Source organism: Mustela erminea, chromosome 19 (assembly GCF_009829155.1).
Source record: "Mustela erminea isolate mMusErm1 chromosome 19, mMusErm1.Pri, whole genome shotgun sequence".
NCBI classification, from domain to species: Eukaryota; Metazoa; Chordata; class Mammalia; order Carnivora; family Mustelidae; genus Mustela; species Mustela erminea.
This window is the reverse complement of record NC_045632.1, coordinates 34,306,505-34,314,760: the sequence shown is the minus strand read 5'-3', so window position 1 is coordinate 34,314,760 and position 8,256 is coordinate 34,306,505.

Genomic DNA, 8,256 nt, shown 5'->3' with positions numbered 1-8,256 from the left:
GTTTGGGTTCTCGAGGCAGAGTCCTCAGAGTGTGGCAGGTGGGGACAGGAGGTGTAGGGGACAGCAGTCAGCCTGGGTCCACACCCAGCCTGAGCTCCCGAACGTCAGGCGACTTGCTGAATGAACGAATGTGAGAAAGAATGAATGGATGAGCATCTGAGCCGCGCAGTGGCCTGGAATCTGCCTCTTGCAGGGGGAAGGAAACGTCTGGTATGTGTCTTATCTGGAGGACAGGGGTCTGCGAGCCTGTACCAGATGGATTCAAACCTCTGTCCCTGCCCCTTCCTGGCTGTGCAGCCATGGGGAAGTGACCTGACCTCTCTGAGCCTCAGTTTCTCCCTCTGTAAACTGAGGCGTCTCCTACAGGTGTCAGGAGAATAAGAGGAGTTCGTCTGGAACTCAGTAAAGGTTAGTTATTATTAAAGTACTTAAAGGTGTGCCCTGAAGAGGAGGGATTTGCCAGATGGGCTCTGTCCCAAGGGATGAAGTTCAGGCGACCGACCGGAGGTGGGTATAAACACCATAAATAATAAATCCTTTTCTCTTTCCCCAGCCCTGCTCTAGGTAATGAAATTGCAGGTAATTTTAATTTTAATTTTATTTTTGAAACTTCATTTCTAAGCCCTCTATAGCCAGCAGATTTCTGTTAAATCTGGTGGAAACTGTTACTCAGAACACAGTAGCCTACATGTTTGCATGTACAGGTCGAGGTGACACTGAGACCCCTGCCCTTAATGAGATTCTCTAGATGAATCCTCGGCAGCAGGCCTGCTTTCTGCAGAGAGAGGATCTGCCCGCAGAGAGGATCTGTCTTAGCCAGCGTAAGAGGCGAGCTCCCTGTGCTCAGGCGGTGTGCAAGGAGCCGCTGGGGCACGTGCCTGCAGAGGGGAGCTGCCTCAATGGCTCTGAGGGGAAAGGAAGGAGTGGGCTAGTCCCAGCCATAGGGAGCCACCCGCCATAGGGCTTTCCCCACAAGCCAGGGCCCGAGGGCTGGGGGAAAGCTGTGAGAAGAGGGCTGTTTCCTCCCGGGGGTCTTTCTGTTTTCTCTCCCAAACAGGAAGTTGGCCCCAGAAGAGGCTGAAATGCTGCCCTTTGACCCCCAGGAGCCAGACCCTCGCTGACAGCAGCCCTGAGAGCTGCTGCCCCAGGCCGCAGGCGGACCTGCCATTCCCAGACACAGAGCAGATCCGCCGCCCTGTGGGCTCCCCCAGACTCCCTGGCACCTCCGGCCGAACGTTGAGCAGAGGCCCCCTTCCCGGCCCTGCCTGCTGGTGGGGCCGCTCCTGAGAATGTCAGCGAGGAGAGGGTCTGGCCTTCTATTGCACTGTCCAAGGAGAAACCAAAGTCTGGGGGCAGGAGACACGGCCACAGACCCCAGGGCTGGAAGTTCCCTTGGGCCTGAAACACACTTCGTCTCCACTCCCGGCTCTCGCGTCCTCTTGTTCACAGGGGAGGGGAGCAGCCTCTGCCGACAGAAGGGTCAGCTTTGGCTCCCATGAGGCTTTAAAAACGATACTATACACATTGCTAGTATTAGTAATGGAGGGTTTCTCAGAAAAATGTAGGTTTCCTTCTCATGAGGAATCAGCACTTCTGCTGGGTTCACACCCCTGCGTGGCCAGGGCGCCTGGGGTGGAGAGGCATGTGCGGCCCAAAAGGGGGTCACAGGCACCTCAGTGGGCCATAGTCCCCGCCGCTCCCTGCAGCCTCACTCTGCGCGCACCTCATTTATACATGTCCCCTCCCACCGGAGGCCATGGGAACCTGCTCATCCAAAGTCAGTGCGAGCTCTAATGGGTGAGCACACTTGTCCACTGCGGGCTCAGACCTGGGCACGCAGGGCGACTGCCAACAACTGTTAAGGCCTATGGAGCCACGCCATGTGCCTCCTGCCCTTTGAGGCAGGCGCTACCTCTTCCCTCCTTTGAGCAAGGATGCAGAGCCCCGGAGGGAGCAAGTAACTAGCCCAGGGCCACACAGCTCATTGGTGGGGATGCTGGCATTCCAGGTCGGATGGATCCCAGGCCAGAGCCCGGGCCCCGGATTACAGCTCCCACATCCCACCCTTCCAAGGCAAGGCCCCTGCCCTCCGCTGGGCCAAAGACCTACAGCTCTGGTCCTGTTGAAGTCCTCAGTGCCACCAGAATTGCCCCGCCCGTGTCAAAGTGCCACCAGCCCTTCCAGGCTCAGCCTACCCAGTTCTTTCTTAGGAGGCCAGAGAGCCCTGCCAACAGCCAGCAAGGTATCCTGGGCTCTACGGGCACCTTTGGAAGGGGTGGGGAGGGCGGGCAGATGGGTGGTATGGTCGGAGGCGGAAGCCAGAACCATCCCTCCTGCCCCTCAACTCCAGCCCCACTGCAGCACCTGCAGGACGGGCCTGGGTGGGTCTGTGTGCTGCTCAGATAAGAAGTCTCCCAGGGCAGACGGTGCAGTACCCAAAAGCAGCAGCAGCCCAGGGACTCTCCTGCCAGGCCTGGAGTGCCCAGACAGGCTAGAGAACCGGCTGGGCCAGACTGCCCCACCCAGGCCCTCCTCCCACTGCAGGGACAGGTTGGGGGCCCTGGGGTCAGGCCTCTGAGGCTTGGCCTCCCCTCACTCTCCAGCAGAGGTCATGATGTCAACCCGACTCTACCGGGAGCAGCTCCTAGGGTTGCCTGCGTGGGAATTCGTGCCCAGGAGTGTCCCTGCACCCCAGCCCTCCAGGTCACCCTAGCATCTAGCCCCAACTCTCTTGGATGGGGGTGGGGGCTGTGTCTCTTGGCCAGCCCTTGTCCCTCTCTGGGCTTTCATTCCCTGATCTGTAAAATGAGCACGATAGCAATTGGGTTGTCCAGACCCACAGCCAATAACATGACTTAACTGTTAGTATTATTTTTCTGGCTTTTCCTCTGCTCTGTATTCTCTCCCAAGAACCTAGTTCTCTGTCTGCCGGGGGCCTGCCAGCCACCCTGGGCACCCTTCTGGAGCAGTGAGGGGGACCCTGGAGGCAGAATTGGCGCCCATAAACCAGCCGCAGTGCTCAGCCCCACCCCTCCACCCCCAGCTCCTCTGCCTACTAATTGCAGGGTTGCGAGATGCCAGCTGCCTCCCAGGCCCCAGGCAGACTCCTCCCCATGGAGCAGGGCTCCCTGGAAAGCCTCCCAGTTCTCCTCCAACCCCATAGATCCAGCTACATGGGGGGTTGTCTCCATGGTACTCAGATGCACCCCCTTCTGCAGGAGGTAGCCTGAAAAGGTGTGAACATGAAACCTTCCTCCATGGTTTTCCCACTTCCCAGGCTTCCCCAAGTCAGAGAGGTACATCCTAACCTTCCCTTTCCCCACTCAAGAACTAGCCATGGCTCCCCAGGGCTGGATAAATAGAGTCTCCCTCCACATCCTGGCCCCGGAGTGCTCTCTACATGCCTTAAGCATGTGCCCCAAGTTGCCTTGGTCTCAGGTCCCCCTTATGCTACAATAAATCCAGACATGCCCTTGCTATGGCCTCTCTCCCAACCAGCACTGTCCCTGCCCCTGCACCTGTGGCCTGGTTGGACTGGGTGACGGCTGTGCCTTCCAGTTCTGCAGGTGGGGGTCCTGCGTCTGGGGATTTGACCTCCCCAGGGAGGAGGGAGTGTGTTCAGAGCTGCTGCTCCTCCCCCAGGGAATCACTTAATTTTTGTCTGTACAGCCTGGGAGGTGGGCAATGGCGTGTTGGGGAAAACCAGGCCCAGCGAAGGAGGGACCAGCAATGCATGACAGGACTGGGAACTGAACCCAGGCTGCTGCTGCTGCTCTCAGGTCCAGCCAGGAGCGTGGGTCTGGGGTCTGAGCCGGCTCAGAGCAGGCTGGAGGAAGGGAAGAGGGAGCCGATGACGCAGAGAACCACAGACATCAGGCTCTCTTCCTCACATACTCTGCAAAGCCTTCTCATCCCGCACCCCACTTTAGTCTCTAAGGCAGCTTGGAGTTGGGAATCTCTTTACCTGGTCCAGGAAAATGAGGTCCAGAGAGCAAAGCAAACTAAGCAAGGGCCCCCAGCAGGTGTGACCTGGGAGGCCTCGGGCCCTTTTAGCAGTGCTGTGACCCTCCACTCCTTTGACCTTCATTCTTATAACTTGAGACAGCGAGTGATACTCCTATACCCCTGATAGGCACCTGTACCCTCAGGTGGGTTTCAACCCACCTTCCCGAGCCTGCCTCAGTTTCTACTCATGTACCATGGGTGCTGTGGGGTTGGAAAGCACATTTGCCACGCTCCCAGCACAGACTGTAGCTCCCAGCAGTACTGTTCGCTTTTGTCCGAGGGCCCCATTGTGTCTGTGTGGGAGCACCATGCTCTTGTTTTTTTGTTGTTGTTGTTGTTTTAAGATTTTATTTATTTATTTGACAGACAGAGATCACAAGTAGGCAGAGAGGCAGGCAGAGAGAGAGAGGGATGCAGGCTCCCCACTGAGCAGAGAGCCCGATGAGATGCGGGGCTCCATCCCAAGACCCTGGGATCATGACCTGAGCCGAAGGCAGAGTTTTTAACCCACTGAGCCACCCAGGCGCCCTAGCGTCATGCTCTTATACCTACTTTGGGGATCCTTGTCTGGGACCTGCCTCTGCCTGCATGCTCCACCCACTCAGCCCCCCCCACCCCTGCCCCGTGGGCTCTCCCTGCTGCCACCCAATCTCAGAAACCCCTACCCACCGCTTGCCCAGTTGCCCAGGTCTCTTGATTCCAGGATGGAATGAGGTTCAGGGATGGGGGGGGGTTGCAGGGCGGGTAGCCCTGGGAAAGCGAAGGTGTCTTCATCCATTCCTGGACCACCACCTCCTTCCCCACCAACCCCACCCCACTGGCAGACAAACTGGAATTCTGTGTGTTAACAAAATTGTTTGGATGTGGCTGGTGGGAATCCCGTATTAGGTAAGTTTATCTGATCCCCCAACTCCCCCCGCCCGAGGGCAGATATGAGGAAGCTGCCAAGCGAAGGAGGGTGGGGTCAGAGAGAAAAGAGGTGCCCCAGCAGGCAGCCTGCCTCCGACTTCCTTGGGCGCTCATGACAGCCCTGCGAGGTGTCACAATTATTCTCCTACCTTAGCGGGTGAGAATACAGAGGCTGAGACCCCCCAGCGGCTTCCCCAGGTGTCCCAGCCGCTGACAAGCAGGATTTGAGCCAGGGTCACGGTTGTCCAGAGCTGGGGCTGGAACCCATGTACCAGCGGCTCCCGGTGCACTCTGCACGTGCCCCTCCCAGCCTCCGGGGCCCTAGGAGGTCTGGATGGCATCTCGTTTCCCACCTTGTTTCCCCACTTCCCGCTCCCTGACTGTGTCCCAGTCCACTGGTTTCCTTTTTATTCCTTCAGTACCTCAACTCCTTTCCCACCTCGGGGTTGGGGGGGGCGCCAGGCATCCTCTTGCTTCTGCCCTGAAACTTCTTTCCCTCCACATCCTTCCCTGGCTCCTCCAGCCGCAGGGAGATCCCCTCTCCCGTGCCCATGAACCTCCATCTCAGTCCCTTGACGTTGATTTTTTCCGGATGGCTTCTTTCACAATTGCCGATTTATTCACCTGGCTGGTGCTGCCTCCCCGCTCCCTTCCAGCCAGTGAATGCTCTGACGGCTAGAATTTGGGGTCCTTTTCAGTCACCCTCGTAGCCAGCACCTGCACCTACCACCTAGCAGGAGCTCAAACAGAGCGCTTGGTGAATGAGTGAATGGATGCGGAAATGAATGAGGGACCTTCCGTGCTCCCTCTCAGGCACCTGCTCTGGGTTCCCCGAGGCCCATCTCAGAGGCTCAGGTCGGTCAAAGGCAGCAAGCGATGAAGTTATAAACCAGGGCAGGCAAATGGAGTGTGCAAAGTTTTTTGAGAGGAAACTCTAAGACGCGGTGCTATTAAAAATTGATATTTCAATGAGATAATCCCTCTCAGGCTTTTAATTGATTGTCTAAAAAGCCTTCCTCTGTTGTTATGCTTCTTTATTTGCAGGGACCATTAATTTTTTTATGAACAATCAAACCCAGATAGAGTGGAAAAGCCTGCGTGTGGCTGATCCTAAAACGGTAACCAAGGCGCCAGGGGCAACATCTGGGGGTCGACCAGGACAGGTGAGATGGCCACGGGGCTGGCCCTGGCTCAGGACACTGGGAAGAGGGGGAGCCCCTGCCCGCCCTAAACACACACATGCACCTGCCGCTACCCTCAGCACCCCCAGGGCCTGTGTGAAGGGAGGAGGAGCATGTGGGGGGGGTCCACAAGGGTATAGGGCAGCCCCACTGTGGGAATGGGGACCCCTGGGATCCCCCTTTGCCACTGGTGGCCAGTCCCCCACCACTCCAGACCTCTGCTCCCCATCTGTCCCTTGCAGGGTGGGGCTAGAGGGGGACAAGGAGAACAGGGGGCTGGGGCTTAGGACCTGTAGGTTCTGTCATTTCTTCCCTGCTGGGTGACACTGGCCGGCTTCGAGAGCCAAGCACAGAGCCAGGAAGGGCCGCTGCTGTTGTTGCCCTCAGCATTCCTCTCCTGGCTCTGCAGGCAGCCCTCACATCTACGTCCCCGCCCCCCCTGAATGACCTTGGCCACCTTCTCTCTGCTTCCTTTGGCTCTGAATCAGCCTCTGTGCTTTGTTGCCAAAACCATGGCCACGGAGGTGTTCTGTGTGCACCTGTCTGCCAGGTCTCGGGCCACATCTGCTCCCCACTTCACCCCTTCCATCCACGCCATCAACCTGACGGGTGGCCCCCGAGGGTCCCCCGCTCCAGTGACAATGGGCCAGGGCTGGGCTGTGTTGGCTCCTGGTTTCTTTCTTAACTCATGCGCCCCTGAGCCAGCCTTTCTCACCTCCTCTCCACTGCTCCATGCTCCTGACATCTTTTTTCTAGAAGGGAGAGGCCAAGCAGGGCCTGTGGCCTGTGCAGTCATGCCAGGCCCTGTCCTCGGAAGACCCTCATGCTGCATTCAGTGCTCTATGGCTGCCGTCTTGAATGGAGCAATTCTACAGGGAGTCCCACGGTTTCATTTCGCACTAGGCCCCACCAATTATGCCTGTTTTGCTGCGAAGGGACAGACCTGCTTCAGGCAATGGCCAGAGGGCGGGTCCCCAGGGCAGAGCACCCTTGCCTTTGGCCATGACCCATTCCCCTGGAGAACTGGCCCTTCTCCCCTTCTCTTTTCCCCGCCTTCCCCACAGGCCCCTCAGCTCAGAAGCCCTTCCAGCTCGCATCGCCTCGCTGTGGGGCCCCACCAGAGGACGAGCACATTAGCCGGGAATGTCTTCTCCAGGCACCTCTCCGACTTGGACTTGGGGTGGGGGGCTCAGAGGAAGACAAGGCGGCGTCCTCAAATCCGTGTGTTTACCCCAGATAGGTATGACTCCTGGGTGCCTCGGAGGAGATGAGACTCAAGTCCATTTAAGCCATCCATGGAATTCATAGTAGAGTCTTCGGTCAGCATTGGTTTTCTTCAGGCACCAGCTACAATGGCTTTTGGCCTCATGGGCCCTGGAGAAGTGCGTGTCCTCAGTTGGCAAAGGGGTAGAGATCCCCCCAGAGTGACCTGGCACAATGTAGCCGAAACAGACAGGTCACTCTTTGAAGTCTGAGGCGTGGGGAGCCTTTGGTCCCTGGCTGTAATTGTTGAGCCACAGGTAGGCTCCTTGTGGCCTTGTTTACAAAACCAAACTTGGAGAGAGCTAAACAGCCAGCAGCAGTCGGGGGCCAGTCAAATAAATGGCAGTGCCTTCCTCCAGGGGGAGGCCAGTCCAGCCAAATCGACCCTGTCGAAGAGGGACTGGGTGCAAAATCTGATTTGGGTGGAGCGCACAATGCGGGCTTGGCTTTCTCTCTGTATGCACGGAAGAATCGATATTGGGGTGTTCCTCTCTGGGTTTTTCTTTCTTTCTTCTCCCTGATACTTGCTTTCCCGGTGGCTAGTCACCAAGGGGTCGGAGACACTTGACTTGCTAAGGATCTGTCAGATCTGTCCCCTGCTGCCACCCCTCTCACTACCCAAGCCACACCACTTCTCTCCTGTGAGACTTGCCTTCACTTCCCGTCTTGTGCCCCCGCATCACCAGTTCCATTCAGGCCCCTCCACCTAGTCTCTCAGGGCAGCCAGAAGGACTTTTTCAAAATTGCCTGATTAGATCCTGTCTCTTTCCCCATTTAAAAACCCTCGATTGGGCGCCTGAGTGGCTCAGTGGGTTAAGCCACTGCCTTCTGCTCAGGTCATGATCTCAGGGTCCTGGGGTTGAAGTTCCGCATCAGGCTCCTTGCGCAGCAGGGAGCC